The 27873-nt window shown below is 40.2% G+C and overlaps 1 long non-coding RNA gene across 3 annotated transcripts in view; it reads left to right on the forward strand.

The window, feature by feature from the left end:
- LOC112648746 (uncharacterized) overlaps positions 1-27499 on the forward strand; it is a 50241-nt gene extending 22742 nt beyond the window's left edge. Inside the window, exons 3-4 of one of the 3 annotated variants that reach the window (XR_003129278.3) lie at positions 23342-23478; positions 25982-27499. This is a non-coding gene — a long non-coding RNA (uncharacterized LOC112648746). Of the gene's footprint in view, positions 1-18931; positions 19717-23341; positions 23479-25981 lie in introns of those variants that run through there. The other 2 variants (XR_004817457.2, XR_004817460.2) reach the window with 2 other exon arrangements.
- The last annotated feature ends 374 nt before the right edge of the window (positions 27500-27873 follow it).

Consider the following 27873-nt stretch of genomic DNA (forward strand, 5'->3'; position numbering starts at 1 on the left):
CCACCTGGGGGGATGGTTAGAAGTGGTGTGACCAGGTAGGACAGCCTTAGCAGGCTGGTGAGAGTGTCTGGACTCTGCTTCCACCTTGTGCTATCAATGTGGAGGGGAAATGTAAAAAATGGTACTCATGGGCACTTCCAACCTTGGAGAGAGTCCCAGCAGTTCCCAACCTATCTGGTTGACACTCTGGGGTTAGTAAATAGATTTCCTTCACTTATACTCTGGTTACTTTTTAGCTGCTGTTTTTCATTGTGCCTGGGGCAGGGGGAGTCTGAGCCTCTGAGCCCCTCATTGATATCCCTCCTTATTGCAGATCACCATGTTGAGGGTGGGCTTTCCTTAGAATGTCTCCCTCTCTCCTACCCTTCTCTATGTAGTTTTGCTCTATTTGTTGTGCAGAAGCGGTTAAATCACTTCTTCTTTAGGAAGAATTGCTCTATATGTGGGTGTACATTCAGTCTTTCCATGGGAGGAGGTGAGTTCAGGGTCTTCCTATGCTGCCATCTTGGATTATGTCCCCCAATGTTTCTTCTTGAGGTGATAAAAGGGTTCTAAAATTGACTGTGATGATGGTTCCCTAATCTATGAACACACTAAAAACCATTGAGTTGTACACTTTAAATGGGTGAATTTTATGGTAGGTGAATTATATCTCAATAAAGATTTTTTTTAAAGAAGCTTTAAAGTATTTTGAAGTGTCCTATTTAAAAATCACAAGATTCGAGAAATTTAAAAAATTGATGTATTTATTTATTTGATAGAGTGTGTATGTATGCACACATGTGTGAGCACAAGTGGGAGTGAGCAGAGAGAGAGGGAAGGGGACAAGCAGACTTTGAGCTGAGTACCACGTGGGGCTCAACCTCACAATCCTGAGGTCCTGACCTGAGCCTAAACCAAGAGTCAGACATTCAGCCGACTGAATCACCCAGGTGCCCCAACAAATTTTTAATTTTCCCTCAAATAGGTCCATTTGATTTGGAAGATGTTTTTCTTCTCAAGATCCACCAAAAGATAGGGGCATAAGTAGGAGTCAGATTACCTGGGTTTATGAGCTTTGAAAGCTTTATAACATTGGACAAGACACTTAACCTTTCTCTAAGCATCTTTTTCTCACTTGTCAGATGGGAACAATAAAGAAAGTATCCACTTTGTGGTGGTGGTGTGAGGCCTGGACAAGCGAGTGGTTGTGTAGCACTCAGGCAATTCCTGCTTCCAGCAGGTGCTCAGTGCATACCAGTCATTATTATCAATAAGTAACTGATGTTAGCATTAATTATGGTAGCAAAGAGAGTAACTTGGTAAAACAGTCTGCAGATTTCAATGAAATAGTTAAATCAGTAAAAAAAAATAATAAATCGAACTATAATAGTTTTTATTTGGCTTTATCATGGATATAAAAAGCAGTGATTCCTCACATTCTCTATAATAGCTACTACCAAAAACAAACAAACAAAAAACTCCAGAAAATAAGTGACATTGAGGATGTGGAGAAATTGAGACTCTTGCACACTCTTGGTGGGAATGTCAAATGGTGCAACAGCTGTGAAAAACACTATGGCAGTTCCTCAAAATTAAAATAGAACTACCATATGATTCAGCAGTTTCACTTCTGAGTATATACCCCCAAAGAATTGAAAACAAGGTCTCAAACAGATACTTGTACACACCCATGTTAATAAAAGCATTTGGTGGAAGCAAAGTGTTCCCTGACAAATGAAAAGATAAATAAAATGTATAGGCATACAATGGAATCTTATACGGTCTTAAAAAGGACACAAATTCTGATACCTGCTACAACATGGAGGAACTGTGGGGACATCACGCTAGGTGAAATAAACCAGTCATAAATAGATAAATACTGCATGACTCTGCTTATATGAGTGAACTAGAACAGTAATCTTCATGGAGACAAAGTAGACTGGTGGCTGCCAGGGGCTGTGGGAGGGGGAATAGGGAGTCATTTCATGGGTACAGAGTTTTCATTTTGCAAGATAAAAAGAATTCTGAAATTCAGTTGCATGACAATATGAATGTATTCAACACAACTCAACTGCACCCTAAACATAGGTAAGATGATAAATTTTACATTGTGTGTATTTTACCAAGATAATAATAAGAGTAAAAGCAATGGTTGCCTGTGTTATCAACTCAGAGTTTGAGAGGTGATGCAGGGTCATGACGAAGAGCAGGCTTTAGACTCCTGCAGGCCCAGGTCTGGATCCTAGCTCCATTGCATATCGAAGGGGTGACCCTGGGCAAATTCCTCCATTTCTCTAGGATAACAACTATAAGGTTGGGAACGTTCTCTTTATCCAAGTATGAAATGGTAGCTAGAGAAGACTATGCCTATAATACATGTTTGTGATTTTTTTTCTATTAATGCTAATTCAAAAAATATATATTATTAGGTGTACATCTAAGCCCAGTGGCCATACAGCTAGGAATGCCAGATAAGGTACAGGACACCCTATTAAATTTGAATTTAACGTAAACAATGAAAATTTAAAAATAATTTTTTAGTGTGCTCTAAATGTCGCATTATATCCCATGCAGTATTTAGAATATACTTCTCTATTAGATGGCTATTTATTTTTTATCTGAAATTCAAGTTTTTCTAAGTGTCCTATATTTTATTTGTGACACTGGACAACCCTACATAGGACATTATTGTTTTTAATTCAGATAAGTGACAAGGGTTAGCTGGATGGGGGAAGAAACTGCTTTTCCTCCAAACCAAGCCAATTCATTCTTGTCCTAATTACTGAGTCTGGCTATTTGCAAAAAGGCATGACAGGCAGAGGAGTAAAATGACAACTGGTTCTTATCTACTGATCTTCTATTTTGTCTCCTAATTATAGTTGCTCTGAAACAAACAAACACAAGGGTTAATGGCTCTCCTGTTTTGTTTTCTCTTCTCCATCCTTTTCCAGTAAACATCTGTGAAATACCCTTTCCTCCACATCATACCACCATTCTCCTCAAAAGCAGAGCTTCATCTGTGAAGGAGCTGGTGGTCCTGAATTGCTATAGAGAAGCTGTGCTTTGGTAAAAATTAATACTGGTTAACATGATCAACTAACAAAACCTTCACTCTTACCATCCTGGAGTGTCTATGATGTTATGAGGCCTAAAGTGATTTTAATACTGTGGGCCCTACTTACACTCACCAGATAGTCTCCTGCTGGGGACAGGGCTGTGTCATTAAAATGGAATCCACTGAGAGAGATGGTAGTCACATTCACTGAATAGAGGCACTAAAGCCATGACCAGTATGTTCTGGACCTTATCTCAGCATATCCGCGGACTATATGCTTGTGGCTTTGTTCAGTTTGCTAGGTGGGACCTTTCTGCTCCATGAAAGTTTGTATTTGCATTGACATTGTGTTTGATATTTACAGATGGTGGATGTGCAGGCATTAGAAAGGGCAGCTAGGAGGCACAGATCTGTGTTTCTGTCACCCTTGTCCTGGGACTTGAGTGTGCCTTATAGACTGAATGTTTACATCCTTCAGAAATTCATCTGTTGAAACCTAATCCCCAGTGTGATAGTTTGAGGAAGTGGGGCCTTTCAGAGGTCATGAGTCATGAGGGTGGAGCCCCTCTGCGTGGGATTGATGCCTTTATAATAGAGACCCCAGAGAGTTCCTTTGCCCCATCTACTATGTGGCACAGCAAGAAGACGGCCATCTATGAACCAGAGAGCATACCTCACCAGGTATCAAATCTGCCAATACTGTGATCTTGTACTTCCCACACTCCAGAACTGTGTGAAATAATTATTTGTTGTTTAAGTCCCCCAGGCTATGGTATTTTTGCTATAGCAGCTCAAAGGGGCTAAGAGAGCATGTCACTGAATCTCATAGAGCCTTGGCTGGCACCACTGTACAACTGGAGCTAATGCGTGTCCTTGAGAGCAGAGAAGGACCCACTCACAAAGGAACTCTGAGGACATCGCCAAGACTCGGTGTATGTGGAAAGGGCACTTTTGACAAAAGTCTCTTTCCATTCTCTGCACTCTAGACCCCCTCAAGGTTGAGGGGGTCGGGTTGGGTGGCCAATCTTCCTGTGCTCCACCCTCAACTCTCTGCTCATTGGCCCCACCCTTTGCCTTCCTGAGCCATCACCAAGCTACCGTTAGTGCTGGAAACTTCTTGACCATGGCCATCTTGGAGAAACTCAGCCATGTAGAGGCCCTATGGGGGCCATCATGGACGCTGAAGTGTTAAGAAGCTGCCCACTCCCTTTTGAGGAACACAACACACCTGGGGTTTTAATGAATATTTGGTCATTAAAATTACACATGTAAAAGCCCAGTTTCCCAAAGCCTTCACGTTTATGTTACAATTCTTTATAAATTTAGTACATTTTATATAAAATAAGAGGAAACAACTTTGATTAGTTTTCGATCGACTCAACTTGAAAGGACTAAATACCCCTTGAGCCATTAGTGTCATTTACATGAATTATTCGTTTCTCTTAAATTGCAGGGATAAATTTAGCACATTTAATTTTCTTCCTAAGCGACCTCAAACGCTTGATCCAGCAAGCTAATGATTCTGGCACACAAAATCTTCCAATGGATGATCTTAAAGTTTTGAAAATCTAGTACATTGGAAGTCATAAATATTGCAACTCTTTTAGTTCTCTCAGACATTCAAACAGTGTTTACCAACTTAGGAGAATTATCGTGTAACATTCAACTTCTGATTGTAAAGTCTTGAAATTGCATTTTTAAACTCAGTACTCAGGGGAGTGTGGTGACTGGCATTATGTGGGCCTGGGAGGTCTAGGACCAAAAGTGCCTGGGGTTAATAGAGATAATGACTTCAGAGGAGCTAGTATGTGTTCTGGGCGGGGATCCAGGCTGTGGAGAGGAAGGTGGATTCAAGCAGGTGCTGGCGTTGCAGGCAAAAGGCCCAAGTAGAGGTTCAAGCACCAGAGTGTGTAGGGAAAGAGAAGAGAAAAGGCGAGACAGAGCCTAGGACTTCGGGGGCCTGGTAGAAGCTGATGATCGACCCAGAGAAGAATTCAGGAGAATAAGTCAGCAGTCTCAGCAGTCGGGGGCTCTGGGTCCTGTGCTCTTAACTTTTGGAGCCAAAAGGAGACCCTTCAGGAGTCATGGGCTCACTCTGTGCTGTGTGAATGTGATAAATCTTTAACTTTTAGAGTTAAGTCTCCCAACCTGTCAGATCATGAAGGCATCATGATAAAAATGATAAATCACAATCATGATAAATAATAATTTCTGATGTAAGTGGAGAAACCAAAAAAAAAATTTCTAATGAATGTCCAATTTCTAAATAAATAGGCTTTTTAAAAATGGAAATTGACCAAGAAGAAGTAGGCTGTGATACAGGAGCAGAAACTAGGGAAGGGTTTCCTACAATCAAGAGGGATTGAGTGTCCTCTAAGACTATTGGGGGTGGTGAGGAAGAGGCTGGGGAGACAGGTAGCCCTGGAGGGAGCACCAGGTCACAGGGTGGCCACAGCTACGTGTGGCAAGTCTGAATGGAGGTGTGCTTTAAGTGTAAAATGCACACTGTGTGGAAGGCCTTATGGAAGAGACGATGTCAAAGATTTAATTAATACTTTAAAAATTTTGATTACATCAACTCTATAGATATTGAATCTATAATCTAGAAATTCTAATATACTGAATAATAATATTGAGTTAAATAAAATGTATTAAAATTAACAAAATAATATTTATTTATTTATTCATTTATTTAAAGAGAGGGAGTGCACGAACAGAGGGAAAGGGGTAGGGGCAGAGGGAGGGGGAGAGAGGGACTCTCAAGCAGGTTTCACATTCAGCACAGAGCCTGATGCGGGGCTCTATCTCACAACTCTGAGATCATGACCTGAGCTAAAATCAAGAGTTGGACACTTAAATGACAGAGCCACCCAGGTGCCCCAACATACTAATCTTTAAATGTGGCCATTAGAAGGTATTCAGTTGTTTATGTGAATTATTTTTCTGTTTGGCAGTGCTGGGTTAGAGTCCTGAGCTGGATGAGAAAGGATCAGTGAAGTATATCCCTACAATCGATTTTTTTTTTTGACACTGTGGTGTCTAATCCTCGGTTGAACTTGTTTAAATTGTTGGGTTCCCCCTTTCCTCCTTCCAGGTCTTTACAAGGTCTGCTGCATACTTAACTTTCTCTATGTGAGGTTTTTTTCTGTGAGTAGAAATTGTGTTGCACATGTGGGTCACTGGAAGAGGGCAGACACAGTTCTAGGGGAAGAGGTTATCACGACAACAATAAGCCTGCTCCACCAGGAATATATAGACACTATGGGAGGGGTTTTGATTTCTACAAGGTGTGGCTTCAGGGCTCTGAGTCTCAGTCATGTCAGGTCTCATGAAGTAGCAGTGTCCCTAGGGCCACTGGGGTTACATCAATTTGTAGGGATTGCGAGTTTATAGGTAGAAAGCCTAGATGTCCAACGCTTAAATGTGATCAGTGATGACAGGGTGCAAATCCCCATGATAAGCAGGAGGAATTGACTGCCCACTGCTTTAACTATCTGGCTTCTTTCCAGAATGTTTCAAGTAAGCGAGGTGGATGAGCTTGGAGGAGAACCTAGTGATCAGGTGCAGACACAAACATGCGTTGAATGGCAGCAGACCCTTTTTGTTAGACCTCTGTGTGGCCGAGTCTAGCCAGTGTTCTCACACTCCTCCTGGGACTGCTCTCTTATTCACAGCCCAGGTTTACTGAGGACAGAACATTCCTGCTGCTGAGCCTCCTGGGTTTGACTACCCACGCCTCCTGTGACCTGGTCCCCATCCAGCCACCCCTTGTAAATCTTCACAGCAGCCCTCTTGGAACCAGTTTCTGGGAGAAAAGACTCTAGTATTTTGTTAAAGACTCTAGTATTTTGTTAAAGACTCTCTCTGTCATCAGAGGCTCCCTTCCTGTTCCCACCTTCTGGCCTTGAGGAAGTGAGAGAAAAGATTCCATGGAGCTCACATCTCAACACCGGAGACAGCAGAGTTGTCAATGACCTCCCCATCTGACACCTAAGAAAGTCAAGGTCCACAATCCCCAAACTGAAATCCTTTGTGTCAGATGGGATTTTGAATTCAGGCTTTTTCAGATTTTAAGAAGGTAATATGGTACATAAAACATGGAACACATAAAACATATATGAAGCATATAACATTCCACCGAGTTCTGGGGAAGCACCCATAAACAAAGGCATTATTGTTTCTGTAGCAAAGCAAGAGAAGATTCACACTAAGAAAAATAAAGTCTTCAAATAGCCTCATCTCCATTCAGGACAAGTTTTGATGACAGGTGAGTTTGCTCTTTACTTACTAAAGACAAACAAACAAACTTCTGGTTTTCAGAGCTTTCTGAATTCTGTAACCACAATGCGCAAGTATGGACCTAGACTCTCAGTGGGCACCTGTGCTGTGCTCGCTGGTGTGGGCTTCACTGCCACCGTCAGGGCCCCAGGAGACCTTGCTAGCCCTAGAAAACCTGGGGCAACTTTGGCATATTTAGGGGTTAATTCACCATTTGTGATTACCCAAAGTCTGAGAATTCCCTGAATGTGAGTTCCCCAAACAGCCTATTTCTGTTCCCATTGCTTTTTGGGGAGCCATAATGAGGGATGGCAGGGGAAATTTTTTTTCTGCATTATTCAATTCTGAAGCCTCACTGAGAATCAAAGACAGGTATTTTGTTTTTTGCCATTTTTCTACTTCGTGTCTAGTGTATAATTTTATTTTTAATCAACAAGCATTTTCATTGCATGTATATATCAGGTACTGCTGTAAGATAGGGACTATTAGGAGCTTTGTTTTACAGGTAGGATGAGGCCCAGGAGGATCAAAGAACGTGGTCAAGGTCACACAGCTAGCAAAATGGCAGAGGAAGAATTAAAACCCACAAGTCTAACTTCAAAGTCTATGCTCTTAACCACTATACCACACCCCTTATGAAACATTGGGTTTATGGGAGGTTAAAACACATAGTACACACAAGAAGAAAAGCACTTAATTTTTTTTAACAAGAAATAAATGTGATTTACTTCTTCCAGGGAGTTAAGCCATGCCCTGAAAGCATTAACTTTCCATCTGTGGTCACTTATCTCTCACCCAAAGTAAGATTCAGTATGGTATTTTTTTTTTTTGGAAGAATTGGCAGTTAAATATGGAGCTTGTTGCCCCAACAATTATATATTTTAATAGAAGAATTTAAAATTAAGTAATGTTTGTAAGTGTAAATTGAATTTCTAGAGCTTAGGAATAATTTACATTATAAAGAACTTCCTAACTCTCTTCTGTGCATGAATAGGCTTAAAATATGATGATGACTATTATTGTTCATGATACTATAGTTATGACTTTGAACATGCAAAGTGCTTTAAAAATCACAAATTATTAATGAGAATATTGCTCTTGAAGATTTTTATGGTTCATAAGGAATATAATTATTCTATAGAAAGAAATGTGTTTCATACATTGTCATAATTTGGGGTGAATAAACAAAGCTAGCATAGGGCCACATCATTAGGCATTTAAGGAAGGTTACCCTTCACTGAATAGATTCAGAATTCAAGGATCAAAAATATCCTGCCAATGTTTTGGAAGATGAGGCTCAAATACACTTTGATTAGAAATCTATACCCAGCAAATCCATCTGTTTCTATACATTTGTACTCACTTTACCTTCATTTCTTAAGTAGGAGATTTCACTTGGCTAAATCCCCATATTGCCTCCAGTAGACCAAGAAGAAAAGTGATATGGATACACTGGAGGTCCCTGGGTTCCCCCCAAGAAGCCAGGCATGAGGAAGCCCACCATCTGGGGAAGAGTTGGTGTGGCTGGGGTTGACTGAAAGGAAAGAACACAGGGGAAAAGCTGATTTTTTTTTCCACTGGGAAATTTATTTGCACTGGGTGAGTTGATTATTAATCCATAAAGTTCCTTCCATATCTACCGAGGCAGTGATTTCTCGTCTCCTCTAAAAGTCCTAAGCAAAACAAACATTTATTAATGGTATGAGGCAGGATAAGTTATGCTGTAGTGCAGTAATGTCTCGGTAACTTCATACGACAAAGGGCTATTTCTCACTTAAGAAGTCCACTGTGGGCTGGGTGATTTCCCGGGCGTCTGTCCACCAAGCTGTAACTCGACAATCCAGGCCAATCTTGCAGGTCTGCCACACTGCCGTGAGCCCTCCTTAACTGTCCAGGCAAATGAAGGGAAGACACAGCTGGAAGGTTGAGCATTGCTCCTTCTGAGTTTCGACCTGTAAGATTCACCGGTTCATAGCCCGACGGACAGAACTAGTTTCATGGCTCCACCCAAGGGAATGTGGCCAGTAACCTGGTTTCTGTTGCACTGTTTGAAATGAGAATCATCATCCCAAACTGAGTATCAGTGACAATTATAGACATCTCAGCCTCCTTCTCTTAAGGGAAAATCAGGGAGCTGTATTTGTTGTGTGGAGTATTTGCTGACATGATGACAATGGGGAATGATGATGATGACGTGGGATAATGATGGAGGAGGATGATGATGATGATGATGGGGTATGATGGGGATGACAATGATGACGAAGGTATGAATGAAGGCTCCCAGAAGGCAGGGACAGTGTTTATGTATCTTGGTATCCCTCACCTGGGCATGTACATGCGTCGGGAAGAGGATTCAACAAAGCCTTATGGGGGAAAGAAATGAAGGAATGAGGCACTCTGTATTCATAACTTCCCGAGGCATTTCTTATTGCCATTCTTTTCCCGCAGACCCCAGTTATATCACATCCAAAAGGCATTCTACAAGCCTGAAATAGCTTCCTGCTTGCCATCATTCATCTTGATGAGAACTGGAAACCATGGTCTTGCTGCTCTGGTAGCAGTTAGAAAACAATAGGAAGCAAGTAAATTGCCTTTCAGATGTAGACCATGTTTGCCCCTTACCTAAATCTCTTTCCAAGGAAGCATATTAGCCTTCAGATACATTTTGCATGTTAGACCCCTTGGCCATGTCTTTATCCAAACCAATCCTTACACCGTTCTCTCAATATGAAACGCTCCCACCACTATCAGCATTCCTGCTCGTGGTTATTTTTCTCATCACAGTAATGGGCCCGTATTAACCACATGTTGTCTCTCATCTAGTTTCCTGTGCGGTCGATGACACTCCCCTTGTGAGGCAGTTTGGCCCTGCAGCCACTGCCCAGATAATGGCCCGTCTTGATGTTTTGGCTTTGGCCTTCTTAGAACCCACTCATGAATGACAAAATGGCCCTTGGCTGGACTCCTAAAAATAACCTGTTTTGCCTGTTGCCTTGACATCTGACTGCAAAGTTGGTGATATGTATTATTAAGTAAATGGGAATTTAAAAAAATTTTGCTGTGGCTTATGTGCTGTTGATCTCATGCTGTGGTTTGAAACAATGTCAGGATTGCTACAGACTCTTTTGAGTTTATGGATGAATGTAGGTACGCCCGAGTACAGGGTTCTTCTACTTCTTGGAGTGAAATCTTTTATGCAGGCTTTGGTTTTCTCCTCTAGGCTTGGTGTCATGCAACAAAACTCTGTATGTACACGGTCATATTTTCATCTGTGTGCAGGCTGCCCCCTTGGGGTTTGAATATTAGCATTTACTGATTTTTCCTGCCATATACATTTAAGTGCAAAGAGTTTCATTTAGATGCAGAAAGGCCTGGAGGTTTGAGGGGGCGTAAGTTTTCAATAACGAGCTTAGTATGTACAAAAAGGTAATGGGCAGTTTTATATGGACTATTTATAAACTATCGAAGGGGAAAAAAGCACACTTCATTCTTGTTATGAGGATAAGGCACACTGGATGAGAAGACTGTGTTCATTCAAGTTTAACTGCTCTCTATCAAAAGGCTTGGAACGGGTGGAAATCAGTATATCAAAAAGACAGCAGGCCAACTAAAAACACCATACAATATTAATCCCAAGTAGTCCTATTTATCTTCCTCTCTGCAATTTATTAAAGCCCTGGCAATACTAAGAGAAGCCTGAAAAACGAGGAAGGGAATGATCCCACTTTTTAGTTATTTGATAGTCTCATAATTGTAATCCAATACTTTGACTTTGGCCTCTTGTTCGAACATGTCTTTGGTTGTAGACCAGGTTGTTCTTAACTGGCTATAATCTACTTTCTGGATTTTCTAATTGAAAAAAATAAAAAAACATACACACACATTAATCGCATGTCCTCGTGCTCTAGCCTCTTATTTACTAAGAAATGAATTAATTCTTTTAATGGTATTAAATGAGTGTCCAGACTGTCGGTTATGGTTTTCTAATCGCTAACAGTCCACCTGCACTTTTTCAAACTTTCTTTTTTTCTAGTGCTCATATGTTCACAGGAACGCAGTCCAAATGGTTAGGGGTTATAGCTAAGATGCAAGTGTTTGACACAGGGGTGTATTATAAAAATGCCCAGACTATACCCTGCCTCCTAGAGGTGAGGACAGAGACTGCAGGGATCATGCAATCATTTTTGAGCAAGAACATGATCCTGTCCTTTTATACCTAGCTGGTGGCCAAAAGCTATGACAAGTGCATTCAAAACCCCAGCTAATGCTGTGTTTCATTCACCTGCAGAGGTGAGGCATTTCTCAATCTTTGACAAGTAATGGATTCAACAGGAAGGCTTTTCAGACACACATTCCTGGATTCCATGGCCAGACCTTCCCCTTGGAGACAAGGCTTCAGTAAGGCTCAAGTGGGATCCTGGCAACAGTAGTTTGTGAAAAATGATTCTAATGAGCACTTAAAGTTGTTGAAGTTGCAACCAATGCCTGTGGTCAGACCCCCAAGCCTGAATACATGGAGAAAGATTCAAGGGAATCAGGGGATTAGCCCAGCTCTGGTTCTTTCCCAAAATGCACTGGGATCCTGGAAAATTCCTGATAGTTCTCCCAAACTTCAGAGCCATAGAGAGCTGAAAAATCTCTCCTTTTCTAGGCCACAAAATTCTGGCAGGTGGTTGGTGATTTCTTTGTAATAGATAAGAATGGAATGGTTACTTTATACAGATTGGGAACCTTACCTTCTTTCAAAAACTATTTGAGTGCTGCACTGTGTGCCAGACTTGTTAGATGTGTAACAAGTAATCCTAACATGTGGCACAAGTAATCTTAAACCCAATCATTCTAAATTGGGGCTTCCTTAAGACATACAAAAACCAATTAGGGGCACCTGGGTGGCTCAGTGATTGAGCGTCTGCCTTTGGCTCAGGTTGTAATCCTGAGGCCCTAGAATCGAGTCCTGCATCAGGATCCCTACGGGGAGCCTACTTCTCCCTCTGCCTATGTCTCTGCTTCTTTCTCTGTGTCTCTTATGAATAAATAAATAAAATCTTAAAAAACAAAACAAAACAAAACAAAACACCAATTAGAAGCCTTTCCATTTTCAACTTAAAACTCATCTTGGTTTTACAAATGTATTTTTTATAATTTCCTCTTTCTCCTATGTGAACATCAATACTTCAGATTTCTTTTATTAATACAGTAATTTTTTAATGCACTCTTACATTTCAACTGAACAACCCAAGACATTAAAGCTTGCTTTGAATTTCACATGAGAAATTGACAAATACTCTAAAATGTACCTTCTGCCTATCAGATGCCTCAAATCTCTGGAAGACAGCTAAACTTCAAAACCAAACCATGAAAGGAAATAATAGCTAATAGTAGCAACATCTTCTGGACAGCTCTGAAAATGGAGGTTGCAAACTTTTTATTCAAATGAAGGAAGGATTCTCAGGATAAAAGGTGATGGGCAATATCGTGTCCTATTTGCAGGCTACAAACTAGGAATTCAGTTTGAAATGGAATCTCAGACTTGAGTACTCTTGACTCTATTATTCTTTATCTCAATCATGTTTCCTCAAATGGATTGTCTTTGATAGTTGCCTAGAATTCAAGGGAAATAGTGGTTAAATAAAACCATCATGATTGATTTTCTAGGGAAAAATAGGGTTTTATCTATCTATCTATCTATCTACCCACCCACCCGTTTATCTGTCCTCTATCTCTGTCATTTCTTGCTTTCTCTTATCCTTCCCCCATCTGTTTTTGGAGGGTCTAAAACTTAAAAATATCCTAAATGACCTTATATCTCACAAGTGTCAGCACATAATCACAAAGCCTATTAAATATTCAACAGAAGTATAAGGAAAAACATGGAAAAATCTCTATCTGCCTTGGTGACCCATTGTTACCCTGTCTGGTATATTCCAAGGCCACCACTTAAACACATTTTAAACTGTTTTTCTCAGCAATATGTAGACTTATGGAAACTTTTCTTAATGTCATCCATATATGCTAAAGAGTTACCTCTCATCATGGAAAAAGCACATGGACAAGGAGAAAGAACAATAGTGGGAACGAAAAGAAAAGTAGTTGGCCAAAAAAGGGAGGGAATATCGCCATTTATGACAACATGGATGGACCTCAAGGACATCATGCTAAGTGAAAAAAGTCAGACAGAGAAAGACAAATAGTATATGATTTCACTTACACAAGGAAGCTAAAAAATAAAACAAAACCTCAAAACTAAAACAACAGAATGGTGGTTGCCAGAGATAATGGGTGGAGGGTGGGAGAAACAGGTAAAGGGAGTCAAAAGGTAAAGGGAAAACAAAAATGAAAACATCATGTTGCCTACCTTAAATATATATAGTTTTTATTTGTCAAGTAGACCTCTACAAACTAGAAAAAAAAAAAACCAAACTAAAACAAAAGACTTCATGTTGGAGGAATATTCTGTTTTACCTATAAGAAAAAAACTAGCTATGAAATTATTTCGGAGTTTCATTAAAGAGTATTGATAAAAAATGTAAAGTATATTGAACTAAGTATATTATAGGAAAAGTTTGTGCATAGTGCTTAGAGCAGTTGGACTTGGTCCTTTTTAACCATAACCAGTCTATAAGGTTTTGCTATAAATATCATGCAAAATAATTTAAGGGTGTTCAGTATCTAAATACATATACATAATGTGTTACGAGAAGGAACAAGGGTAGTTGGTCAGAGCTTGAGATTGAAGTCACACTCTTTAGGGAACCCATCTTCCATGATCAGAAACATTGAGAGTCTTAGATGTTTCCCTACAAAATGACCTAAAAAGAATTATTTTGCCACACGATGAGCTGTCTCCTTGAGCATGCGGTGCTTGTTGAATTTGGCCTTTGGAACAGGAGGTAGAAACAGGGATACTAGAAACTCTACTTTCTGTTTATTTCTTTGGGAAAGGAGAACTAATGCTCCTATTCCTTCTCTTCTTCCTGAAACACAGGGAAACTGCGCTTCCCAGGCTCTCTAGCAATTGTTCTGGGGCCACGTGGCTGAGTTCTGTCTGCTAGAATGTGGTCAGAAGTGTCAAAAGTCACTCTAGGCTCGGACCATTAAATATCTCCCATGGATGATCCTACGCACGCTCTCTTTTGTTGAGGCATGGGCGGCCCAAGTCTCTGATGGCTGAGATAGAAAACCTTGATCTTGGAATAGCTGCAAGGAACAGAGGCCTTCACGTTCTTCCGCTGTCTCAAGCAGTCCACATCAGACTGTTATATCAGAAAGACACTTTTCATGAAGCCACTGGAGGAGAGGGTGGTTGTTCTAACAGCTAGCATTATTTCCCCTACCTAATATTTTTTTACATATACTAAATATGCAAGTATATTAGAATCTAATATTTAAAGATAGCCTTTGTCATGTTGGCATACTTATAAGATACTGTATTTCATTTAAAGGTGTAAACTTCAGTGGTAACATAAACCGTACTGTTCACTGTGCTTTAGGGAAAGGCATAGATAAAGCATGAGTTAGGATTTGGTTCAGCTATACGTGAAGAAACTCTAAATGACCAGGCTCTAAACAAGATAGACAGGATTTTTCTCTTATAGAAACAAAATCTAGAAGCAGTCGAGAAGCAGGCTGGGCTGGTATGTTCACTTTAGGAACTCATTAAATTCAGAAGCTTCTTCTACGTCACCTCTCCAGCCTCTCTACAGTGTGGCTCTCATTCTCATGGTCCATGATGACAGCCCAAGCTCTAGCCATCACATCCATATCCCAGGGAGTAGAAAAGGACAAAGGGGAAAGGGATCACAGGGCATTTTAACAGTTTTTTTTAAAGGGAGGCTTCCTATAAAGTGCCATAGAACGTTTCTACTTATATTTCATTGTCCAAAGCTTATCATCTAAGTATACCTATCTGCAAAGGAAGCCAGGAAAGGTAGTTTTTAATTGTAGCAGCAATGTACCTAGTGAAAATGGAGTGTTTTACTGCTGACAAAGAAAGGGATAGACTTCCAGGAACCTCTACTACATTTGGTGAGAATGAACTTCTTACTGTGAGGGGATCATTTTGGACATACATCTGTGTATATACATATAAATTTTTGTTTATATTAGATATATGTAGTACATATAGCTTCTCATTTCCATCATCATCTCAGCCCATCAGAATTCCTCTAGAGTCAATGAATGAAGTATTGTCCAGTGTTTGGGGCATAAACAGAAGGATGGCAGATGACAAGAGATGGGTAAAGATACTTTCCGTGTTGTATATCAGGATGCACAAAAGAATTAGTTACAGGGTCTACAATTGTTTCAGTGTAAGGAGGACGAACATTGTGATTGTGGTATAGCTAGTGTAAGGAGGATGAACATTGTGATTGTGGATTTATGGATAGCTAGTCTCTATTCTGAGTCTGTTTGTGTGCAGTTGTGTGAGTGAATGGTAAGAACTCACTGTACTCCATTTCTACAAGGTGCACCATCGTGTAGCATCATGGAGAAACTGATAGAACAAATAAATATTAGAGAACTGTCTTTCAATTAGGTATGCGGTAGACCCCTTTCTTTATCCTGTTTCCTTCAGGTGTACCATATTTTCCAGGAGTATAACACATACACTGGGTTCCCCTTTACTTCCTATGATGTCAGTAATGCCCTCCTCCTGTGTAATAGAGTATTTTTGGCCTTAAAATTGTATCTATCCTTCTCCCTCATTCTTTATCCACTCATGTAAATTCTAACACTGTATTTGCCCATGTGGCCCCCAAAGACACAGAGGAAATGTTTCATAGATTCAGAGATTTGGGGTTTTGAGTGCCTTTGGACATCAGGTGTTGGCAAAGTCCAAGAAACAAGGCCTTAATGAACTACCTGCCAGCTTTCCAAAGGACTATGCTTTCCAAAGGGCTACTCTTGGATTCCCCACTAATTCTGTAAGGAAGGTACATGCTCGCCCTGTCATCTGTCTTTATAGAGGTAGTGCTTGAGGTCCTGATACACTAAGGTAACTCGGGTCCAATCACAGAGCTAGTGGCAGCCTGAGGCCCCCTGCAAACTGCCTGCCACCAAACCCCACGCCTAACACCACTACATGCCACTGTCTCCACCATGACTCACCACCAGATCCTTGATCCCCTCGCGCTGGTGTCAGTGAAGTGCCCTCTTGGAGCACTGCCTGATGTGGGGCAATCCCTCTCTGGGAAAGCCTACCGTCTAACTGGGAAATAACAAAGTGCTATGAAATGACTGGAATGCCAAATATCCTGTCCAGGGGTGCCTGGGCGGCTCAGTCGTTGAGCGTCTGCCTTCAGCTCAGGGCGTGTTCCAGGGGTCCTGGGATCGCGTCCTGCATCGGGCTCCCTGCATGGAGCCTGCTTCTCCCTTTGCCTCTGTCTCTGCCTCTCTCTGTCTCTCATGAAAAACAAAACAAGAAAAAAAATGAACCCCAATATCCTGTCCACCAGAAGACCCTGGTCTCAAGGCCTGAAACGGCTTAGGGACTGTGCTTGACTCTGTGGCCGCTAACATCCTTTCATGGGCCATCTTGCCTTCCGAGGACAAGAAGCACCCATTGGAGGCACAGATTTGGTGGAGACTTTTCATCAGGCAGTTCCATCTTGCCATGAATCAGCCACTAACCATTTTCACGTGCTCACTTATTTACTGCCCCCTCCTCCTCCCAAAACATTTATTTGCAATCACGTTCATGTATTCTGGGCACTGCGAGTCAGTTCAGTTAACAAGGAAGAAGGAAACCGATAAAGATATTGTTAATGGATCTCTTTGTGCATAAAAAGAGCTCGAATCTTCCCTCCCACATGCTGTCCTGAATTCCCCTTTTCCTCCTTCTCAAAGTTTTACTTTTTCTCAAATGTCTGTGTATGCCATATGACAGTGATTTTCTCTGGTAATTGCTTTATTCTTTGCTAAGAACCTTTACAATGGTGAACTCCTACAATACTTATGTGTAAATTAGGGCTGTTCCAAGGCAAAAACTGAACCTTTGAATATAAACCTGCGCCATATCTCCCTCGCTGTGAATGTGAGTAGAATTTCTGACTGGTGCAAACCCCCCGCCAAATCCCCTCCTTTAAAAAAAAAAAAAATCACTCCTTTTTTTTTTGCATCTATGGTTTCATGCCTTTGGGTTTACAACACAGGATCTCAGAGAGGACAGATCATAAATTCATTTCAAAATAATCGGCTTACTAAGGAAGAGTATATTTCATTCTTTTGTACACAAAAGTTGGGTGGAATTCTATATAAATGCAATTCTAAAATCCAAGCGTTCTCTGGCTAACAAGGCTCATGAGCAGGCTGGCTGTGGTGCAGGGGGTGGCTGTGTCCCCAGTAGCAGGGCCCAACATAAGAAAAAGCCACACACCTTATCTGAGGGGCCCCCAAAGACAGGATCGTGCTAGCATAGCTTTATTTTGCTCACTTGCAATAGCAACAACAAAATGATGCCGCAGACGCAAACTGCCATGTCCCACCCACACCATCTGTCCTGCGCTGTGCACCCACAGCCCCCTCATTCTACAAATTAATCTTTCACACATTTTTTAACAAAAAAAGTGTTAATGTTATAAAAGAAAAAAAAACAAGGAAAACAGAAAGGGCTGTGTAGAAAATAAATTAAATTTAAATTTGATGGCAGTTATGACTTTTTTTATTGACTATAAGAGCAAACAGTCACATCAAATTGGTGCCACTGGCATATCATTAAAACTACAGGGCACCCTTAATGATCTCTGACAATGATTGCGTGTGTGTTTTTTTTTAAATATAGCATGCACATTTTGTCCAATTTGGGCTCTTTTTTCCTGTTGCTTTTGTCCTCTTTCTGAGTGGATATTATTCATGAACTGAGCCTTTATTATCTATTTGGCCATCTGCATAGCATTGGCCATAGTCCCCTGTATTGTAATTTTGAGTGAAAAGGACTATAGGAGATCACAATACTAATACTACTACTACGAATAATATGCTTTAAGAACCCAAAAGTAAAAAAATCAAAAACAAAAACCCAATTATTTGTGATGGAGGTAAGGTTTGAAGACACATATAGCAAGGAGGTGGGGGCACACAGAAATCACTCCATTTGCTCATTTAGGATCATAGAATCTAGATATTCACTCTGACCAAACTGGCACCTACTTGCCTTGGTAACAAGCAGTTTAGAAAGTGATGCTCCTTCGAGGCAGAATGTCTTTGAAAGGGAAAAAAAAAAAACATTTTTCCCTTACTTGTTTCTCTCTCCTTTTCAGCAGTCCGCACATCTGTTAGTGGAGTGGCAACCCCAAACAGTAGCATGGCCCTGAAGCTATTAAGATTCTAAAATTTGAATATTCATGTTTACGAGGCATTAGGTGCCTTGTTTTAGTCTAGCGAAGGAAGATTTTAAATTAAAATATAAGGACATACTATTTCCAATTAAGAAAATTCTGTGCTAGGAAAAATGAACTGACTGAAAACTTGTATAATTGCTTCATTTCCTAAAACTTTGCCTAGTTTTATTTGGTCTTCATCCTTTCTTCTCCCTCCTCTTTGATCTCTTCTTCTCTTTCTTTCTGAAAGTCTCTTAATCAGTATTAGTTTACCATTTTTTCCCTTTCCACTTGCCAGATCTTTCCTGCAGCCACTAGAAGGCCATCAAGGTCAGCTGACTAAAGATGTATGTGGACTAGCCTGGAAACATCTTCCTGAGAAGAGCAAACACACAAGACTATAATGATTCATGACAGTAACACTTCAGTTTGAAATGAAAATATATAATAATCTATTTGGTTTTTAATGTTCCTTGTTTTTTTCTTGTAATTGTTTCCTGTTAAATTTGAGGACTATGCAATGAAAGTGATGCATACACACACACACACACACACACACATACACAGGCGTGCACACACGCGCACACCTCACATGCACGTGCCATGGGTTTACTCCCAAAGCAAGATGAAGTCTGTCAGTTATCTCATGATTTGGAAAATGAATTCTTTACTTGCATTCACAAGTGGCTTAAAATAACTTAAAAAATTTTGTCTTCCCTCTCCAAATTGGTTCGTGTATGTATATAGTAACAACCTATATGGCATAAAATGTTCATATTTGGAAAGTTTGAGCTAATCACTTTAATATGCATATTGACTTACCTAAAAATAATGAAGAGTTTCTAAGACCAAGAGGGATAACCCAGTTTCAAAATTAACAACTTGTTCATGGTTGGTAAAATTTAGGCCATATGTTTTTATTTATTTTCATATCCATTTAAAATGTATGTTGACGGTCTGTTGGTCATTTAAAAAATGAGTTAATTTATTCCTTCATTTTTAAGACAATTTTAATTATGAGTATAACAATAGCCCAGACATACTAAACACTTCCATCTCATTGAATGGTATGGAATTTTTATTAACATTATAAAATATATGTTTACATATCAATATTGTATATGTTATATATTATCTGTAGAAAATAAAACTATAATGTTATTTCTTACACCTGTCATATGGTTCCATTCCCACTACATTGGTGTGATAATCACTGATATTTTTAAACCTTATCCAGATGTACATTTGATAAAATGGTACAGACTTCTCTGTAACAAACTATATTTCCAGTCTAAATCTTTAAAAAAATAAAAAATAGAAATCTACCCCTCACACAGAAAAATGCCCAGCCTTGAGCATTCTTGTTTGAGAGCCAATGTTTCTACTCTTGCAGCAGAACAAGAATAAAGTGATTAAAGATCATGAATTCAAATATAATCTTGTAGATATATGCTATAAAATAAGTACTTTTAATAATATTAAAAGACACCATACTTGTATGAAATGGTTTGGGCCAATATCACATGCTTTGACTCTGCTTTATTGCCCTCTTCCAACACACCCCCAACCACCCCCAAGTATTATTTGCATGGAACATCATCCGAATGCTAAACATTAGTTCTTAACCAGGGCTGAGGAGTGTTCTAACGAGGAAGCCGGAGTCAGAACAATGAACAGGGCCAGGAGTACTCACTCATGCTCACCCTCCAGGAGTTATAGGATTGTTTTGAGAAGCACAATTGGAGTAATGAAGCACTAGTGTGCTTAGGTAAAGTGGCCTCTTTTTGGATATTTTTGTAGCTGTTTTAAGTGTTACAGATTGCTAATCTCAGAAGCTGTGTGAGAAGAAAGGATCTCAATCAAATTTCGGACCAGATCCCTCCTTATGGCCGTTAGAGTTTGATTTTCATTTACACAACAATAAATGTAGGCATAAGGGTTTGAGATAAATTATGGAAGCCCTTTAGCCATAACCATTACATTCTGCCACCAAATGAGCTGCTGTTCTCACTTTGTTTTATGGACTCTGCGTAGCCTGTGTTATTGTATCTGCCAAATAAAACCCAGCAAACCATGCAAATGAAAATCTAATCTTTTATATTTCATAGTGACAGGATGCACCCATATATACAGTTTTATAGATTCCTCTGCACCAGATTTACTGCTATTAGGACCCTACTGTCTTAGTATGATCTGTAGGACGGGAAAATATCCCTTGCTGGGAGGCTCCTTCCTTTATGTCCACCAGTGGCATTTGTACCCAGTTGGAGCTACACTTGAAAAGTCAGCAATGATTCCTTTCATTCTATGTCTAACTTGTCTGTGTGGTTCCGTTGAGATCATGGACTTTGCCCTTAAGGATAAAGACCTGGTAGGTTGTATTTCTTTCAAGGCACAGCAGATTTTAATTTGTTGAAAAACAATGGAGGCTTTTCTTTTAGTTTCAGAGTGGCCTAAATATCTGAAGAACAATGACTTAATGAATCGATGACTAACTCGTTCTGCAACTCACCAATCTCAATCTTGGGCCTTGAACAAGCCACTTAGCCATTCCATATAAACATTCTTCTCCCAGTTGCAAAAATAACAAAAAAATTTCTGCCTATAAGAGGTATTGCTCAATAACTCATTTCTAAAATGCCTCAAAGATGAAATACTCTTTACATATGCTAGGGAATTGCTATGATTCTACCAGAAGTAAAGTCTGCACCACATCCGTCTGGGTTGTTTCTCTCCTGGGTCAGAGTACTCCCAAGAAAGGAAATGGACAGTCTTCTGGTAATCTGTAGAATCAGCCGTACTTTTCACTTTTTCCTGAGTTTGAAGGAAGCAGTTGTAAATGTAAAGCACCGCTATTCCCTCCAGCTGGAAAAACGTAAAGGTGTAAGTTCTTTCTTTCCATCCTTCCCTTCCTCCCTGCCTTTCCCACCTCCGTCCCTCTCTGCTTACAAATCTTTCTTGAATGTGTATTCTATGTCCAGCACCATTCTGGGTGCTTGCTAAGGGTACAGTTGTTACTTTCATAGAAGATGTCCCCAAATGAGGGGAGCTTAGATCCTATTGAGGAAGATAGTAAACAAAACATAGAGTCAATATCTTAGATCATGGCAATTTTTCCTGGTTCACCTGATTCCAGCAGTTCAGTCTTCTCTCTCTTCGATGCTAATTCATGCATCTGGTCATAATCCTGGCCAGATGTTTTATATGCAGGCTGATGTGCTTTGTGCCAGGCCTTATGCATGCTAGATGTTTAGTGACTGTTGAATGAATGAATTTCTAAAATATGGTTAGTTATGTTGATAAGTAGTTCATATTCCTCAATGAAATGTCAAAACCTCCCCACCATTTCTCCATAGGGTCAAACCGAATACCATGTAATGAGTGTGCTCTGAAACTCGGATGCTACGTTACAAGGGTTCATATCAAGCAGGTCTTATCAGAAAAACCAATAAACTAATGATCTAGAGACATGTGCTCGCTCACACACTTATGCAGTAGGCAGTTGCCCTGACGGTGACAATTTAATGTCTTAGGAAGAGTTAAATACCAAGTATATTCTAATTCTCTTTACCTTGGGGCTGGCTATTTCTTAAAGCAGTATTTAAGGACAAAGAGCAAGATATGAGCTGACAAAACAAAAACAAAAACAAAAACAAAACAGTGGCATAGGATCAGCAGGGCCAGGAAGGAATATCGACATCTCCGTATATTTACCTTGTTGCCGCTACCACCTCCACCAGCACCACATCCACAAACCAAGGCCTCTAGCCACAGACCACTTCCTTCTGGGATCTTTCCTTTTCTTCATCTCTCTTCCATTATCCCTCTAGACTGCCACCATCTTCTCACTGTTCTTTAATAGCCCTACCTCTCCCCTATGAAGCTCTTATTTCCTATGTTGCTCTTCTCTCTTAGTATTTCTGTCTAAAATGCTCTATTATGCACGCATCTTTGTTGACTCTCGTTGCTGTTCTGTCTTAGTGAGCTTGTGTTCCTGCACCTGTCCTGTATTCCACGAGCTAAGGCATGGCTTGGCAATGTGGACCGGTTGTCAGTTTCTTGTTTTTTGAGGGTTTTTGACTCACAACCTCCTATTTATTTATTTATTTATTTATTTATTTATTTATTTTTGCTGTGATCTTGTTGAAAAGCCTCAGTTTTGTAAAAACAACTTCAGAGCAATGGGTTCTCACTTAAACACGTGCCAATACATTAAAGGTACAGAGCCAGGGAACAAAAGCTTCCCGACACATAGAAGAAATCTGAAGCCTGTTTTCTCTGAGTTCATATTCAAGAACCACTTTTCCTATTGTCTCCCGTAAAGTCATTACTGCAGCTTCAATTTAAAATGCTTATTTTTACTGAGTTTAATTTAGATACACATTTGCATTGTAAAATGAGTACTTTAAAAATAATCATTTTAGTCTTAAGCATAAATGCTAGTTCTTTGTGAGGGAAGTAACTTCCTGAGTTGCATGTTATCGCTAAGGGCGAAGTAAATTTCTGGAGTGAGATTTTACCTTCTGTCTGCTCTTATTACCAGGAATAGTTTGAATTTGGTATGTATCAAGACTTTTGCATTAAATGTATAGAATTTCTGTGTAAGAAAAGATTTTTATTAAGACAGTTTTATATCATTTTAATAGTTAGGATCGGTATGCATTTCTTAGCCACTGCACAAAAAGTGAAATGTTGTCTCTTTGTCTAGTGTGTTCACAGTGACATTTATACATAATGAAGTCCTGAAGGGAGGGATGATCTTGCCTCGTGTATTGCTGGCACCTAGCACACGGTGGAAATTTGACGAGACCCATGAAAGGGAGCTCCACATTTCTCTAATGTATTGTAAGTTCTCAGTAAATAATTTTGGGATGCATCATTTTCCTTTCTGCCCACTTAAAGTCCAAGAAAGTACTGCATTGCAGGGTGGAACAAACATAAAAGGCAGGAAAAACTTCTTCCTGCAGTGAAATGTGGACAGGCAGATGTTTCTTTTGGTTGGAAGCACACCACTTGGCACCTAGTAGGTGCACAGCGACAACACCTACTGGAAATCTAATTCTCTTCAGCTTTTCTAGCTAAGTTCATTTGCACTGAATTTCTACAAGCCCCAATTTAAGCAACTGAATATAATTAAGAATATTAGCATTTACATATTTAGAAATTTTATTCTTTCATTTTGAACAAAACAAACTACCCCTATTGACTATATATTTTACAGAATTTTAGGACAAACAGAACTCAAAGATTTACGTTATTAAAAAATGGGGCATAAATATCAGAGGTTCATATCAGATCTTTCTGCTATAGAGTCTATTCATCTGGAAAAGTGATATGTTTCATCAGATTAATTTTTAAAAATTAAATCTAAAAAAACTCCACAGATTAAATGAATGCATCTTCTACTGATCCGAATTAATGCAGCCTCCACAGCAACAGGACAATTCCAACATCTGGGTGTTGGAGTTTCTGTGTGATTTTTCAAGGGCAGTAGACTTGTCCATCCCAATTTATTTTGTTTAGGAAGAGTAGAGGTGGGCAGTGGGGAGAGAGACAGAAAATTAGAGGTGTGGGTGGCTAGTCTGGGTGTCAACCCAGCCTAACCTATCAGCCTCCTTCACCCATTATGCTGTCTCTGGATTTATGATGGTCACATAAAAGCACTGGAAGACTGTATCTTTTGCTCCTTTTCTCCCCTTAACCCTCAAACAGGGTTGAATTACTGGTGTAGGCTCTTTCTGCTTTCAGTGTAGGGGGTGTATGGGTCCCCAGCGCCCTGTATAAATCTGCTAAGGATCTTTCATCAAGAGTTTATGATAATATTATTTCTGTCGTCAGGTCTGAGAATCAGGATGAATTATCTCTTATTTATGGCTTATCATAGTTGAGGAATTTAAGAAATAGATTCGAGTATTACAGCATTTATAACCCAGAGAATGATTTGGTATATAACATGTTTTGCAGAATTATAAACATACACATTTTTTAAAAACCATGCTTTGGGGAAATATGCTCCCTGTTCACGTCATTATTGTAGTGTGTGTTCCAGTTTGTTCACCTACTTTTTTTAAAACTATTGTCTCAGCTGTGATTCTGTGTCTTTTTACCTTTAGGCCATTTCAACCTGTTCATTTCTGAAAGCCAGAGAGAATGGGAGAGAGAGAGAGAGAGAGAGAATCTAAACAAGTTAATAGAATTTCATGTGTGCTATGACATTGAAAGAGTCTGGGCTTAAAAGAAGCTTTAACACGTTTCAATTCAGTATATTTTTTCTCTCTAGATTCAAAATCAGGTTAACCACTACCCACATTTTGTTACGTTTTATAGATCTTATATGTAAAATATTGCACTTTGGAATATCTGGTCTTTTATTTTTAATGCTTGCCTCCTTGACTTTTTAAGAAAAAAAGACCCCAGTTATACATGAAGTTTATAAAGCATACAATTGCAGGGATAACTTTTTTGACATGACCTATCTCACAAAGTGTTAACAAAGATGTTAAGTTTTTCAGAGATTTGACCTGTGGTTCACATTTAAAAGTCAGACATTCATTTTATGGAGTTGCCCATCAAATTAAATCTTTATTTGGTCTGTCAACATTTTATAGTGTTAGATTGTTATTGTTTGAAATCCATGTATTATTAAAACATAAAACTTGTTCTCTGGTGAGAAATCTAACCATGAACGGTTAATTGGCTCGTGTCATTTTAAATTTCAGGACTCTTAGAAAAGTATGCATTAACTGTTAACTGTACAGGATTGGGATTTTTTTCAGAAGAAAGTAATGGTACATTTTTCTAATAGTTTAGAGATTGTACTTTTTACACTTTATTTCTCCTCACTGTGGGAGAGGGAAAAAAATATTGGCTTTCAAACTCTGTCAAGCAGCTTTTTTTTTTTTTTTTTTTAATCTTGTTAATTTGCTAAGCCTGTTGGGTAGAGGTAAATAGACCCCACTTTGAGGAGCTTACCCTGGGGGCTATTTGGGTCTGACTTCTTACTTTCCACAGTTCCAGTGAGCACTCAGTAAAAATAGTAATTGTTCTGTGTCATGACACCTCTGACATCAGTCTTGTTTTATTTACAATGATGTAAATGATGATTTTTCCAAAGATGATTAAAAGGATCATTTTTGTAGTAAGTTTATGACACTTTCAAATAAATTCAGAGAGTAAAACATTTTCTTAACGTAAAAAATGGGGCAGAAAAAATACAGCCTCACCAGGGGCCGGGGGAAGATGATTGTAACAACTGAATATTACATTTAGCTCTGACATTCATATTATATTGTTGTTTAGTCTCTCCGTTGTTCCAGATTTTTATACAGTCACACCATTTCTTTCCCAGCTCCATTTAAACCCCAGGAAGGAGAGAACCTGCCTCTTGCTTTTCTGTTCATCTTTCACATCCCATCAGAATGCCTTTCTTGAACACAATAAATACTCCAGAAATGTTTTTATTGATTCTGACAACGTATGAATATTCCATGCATTTTCATAAATTTATAAAACCCTTTACATAATTGAGGGATGACATACTTGCTTCCTTAAATATCCATTTAATCTATATTTTCTGGCTACACAACTCAGCTCTCAAAAATGAATTCTAGTAATGACTGCCCCATCTAGGAAACAATGCTCACAACTTCGGAGGCATCGACGTGTCAGACCCCTGGCTCATCTCCGGGGCTGTTATTCTACTTAGGTAATTAAACCCTTTGGTACAGCTGTGATTTTGCTCTCTATGCCACAGAGCTAAGTTTCCAAACTTTTCGTGGAGGATCTAATTTTCTCACGGACTTATTAATATCCTGACACAATAGCTTCATGTCTGTTCATCCAGAGATCTGTTATTTTCCTTATTTTGAACTTTTCTTAGGTGAGGAACAGCTCTGAGAATGCAAACATTTTATTCCTTTTTCCTTCCTCAACTTGTTGGCAAAGCATGTGCTCCTTTTCACATTTTTTTTTTTTAATAGTATGTTGCATCCATCAAGAAAATTTACAAATTTCCCTAACTGGAAACAGAGCAAACTGAAATTGGGCCTTCTACCAATAGACTAAAAGATCTAGAATTCACCAAAAGCATACATACAACGGTATGTTTCATGAACTAAGGAACTAATTATCACAGGATGGCCTTGATCTCAGTGATCCATCCCGAGGGCATGTGAAAAAGCCCAGGAAAGAGAACATCGGATTGTTTCTAACAGGACAGCCCAACTGTATTTCAGCTCCAGGAATGTTACGTGCTCCTGTTTGGACTTCATTAGTAATTCAACATGTCTGATTTGCCCACACAATGCTCTCAACTTAGTTTACCCATTTGACCTGGAACAAAGTGAAAGCACATTTTGCTCAGTTGAAAGGTCTCCTGGCAAGTTGGTTAGCAACAGGCTTGCCAGTCCCGGTTCAGTTAGCAAAGAATAAACACATTTCATGTGACAATTACTAGTGCACTGACTTCCTTACTGTGCAATTTGCTATTGTACATTCTTGAACCTTTTTTTTTTTTTTTTTTTTTTTTACTTGCTGCTCCACTTTGTCATCCCCGCCTCAACAAGATTTGCAATTTCTTGCGAAGTCTCTACATTTCTCCGTTGCCGTGATGGACCCACTTTCATAGCCAAGAGGCAGGATCAGATAAAAGTTCCTCTGGAGGGAGGGGACAGCGGCACCGCGGTCTGTCTCACATCTTCCCTCGGTGGCTGAACGCTGTGGCTTGATACGTACCAATTAAGGAATCCGGCTACGGCTTCCACAACTACCAATTTTACCGGAGTTCTCTAGAATTTGGTCGCTTGGGAGTGTGTGCTGGTGAGAGGGCGAGTGCCCCGGGGCCGCGGGGGCCGCAGGCGTGTCTCCCGGAGCCAGACCTCGTCCGGGGAGCGACGCCCCGACTGGCCTCCCGGAGCCCGCGGCCGCGGCGCCCCGACCTGCACCGGGGGGCGGGGGGCGGGGGGCGGCGGGGGGCGGGACGGAGCGCGGGCGCCGCTCGGTTCCGCTCCCCGCGCTCGGGCGGGCCACGACTGCGCCGCGTCCCCCGCGTCCCCGCGCGCCCTGCCTCCCGAGGATACCTGCGCAACTCGGCGCACGCCGGCCCCAGCGCTTTTAAAAGTGTGTTTCTGGTGGTCACGGTGCGCCCCGAGAAGGTCGCGCCGCACCCCCCCGGGGCGCGCGAGGCCCCGGAGCCCGGAGACAGGCCCCTCCCAGCGCAGCTGTCGCTGCCGCCTGCGGGCT

This window comes from Canis lupus, chromosome 7 (genome assembly GCF_003254725.2).
Source record: "Canis lupus dingo isolate Sandy chromosome 7, ASM325472v2, whole genome shotgun sequence".
In the NCBI taxonomy this organism is placed as follows: Eukaryota; Metazoa; Chordata; class Mammalia; order Carnivora; family Canidae; genus Canis; species Canis lupus.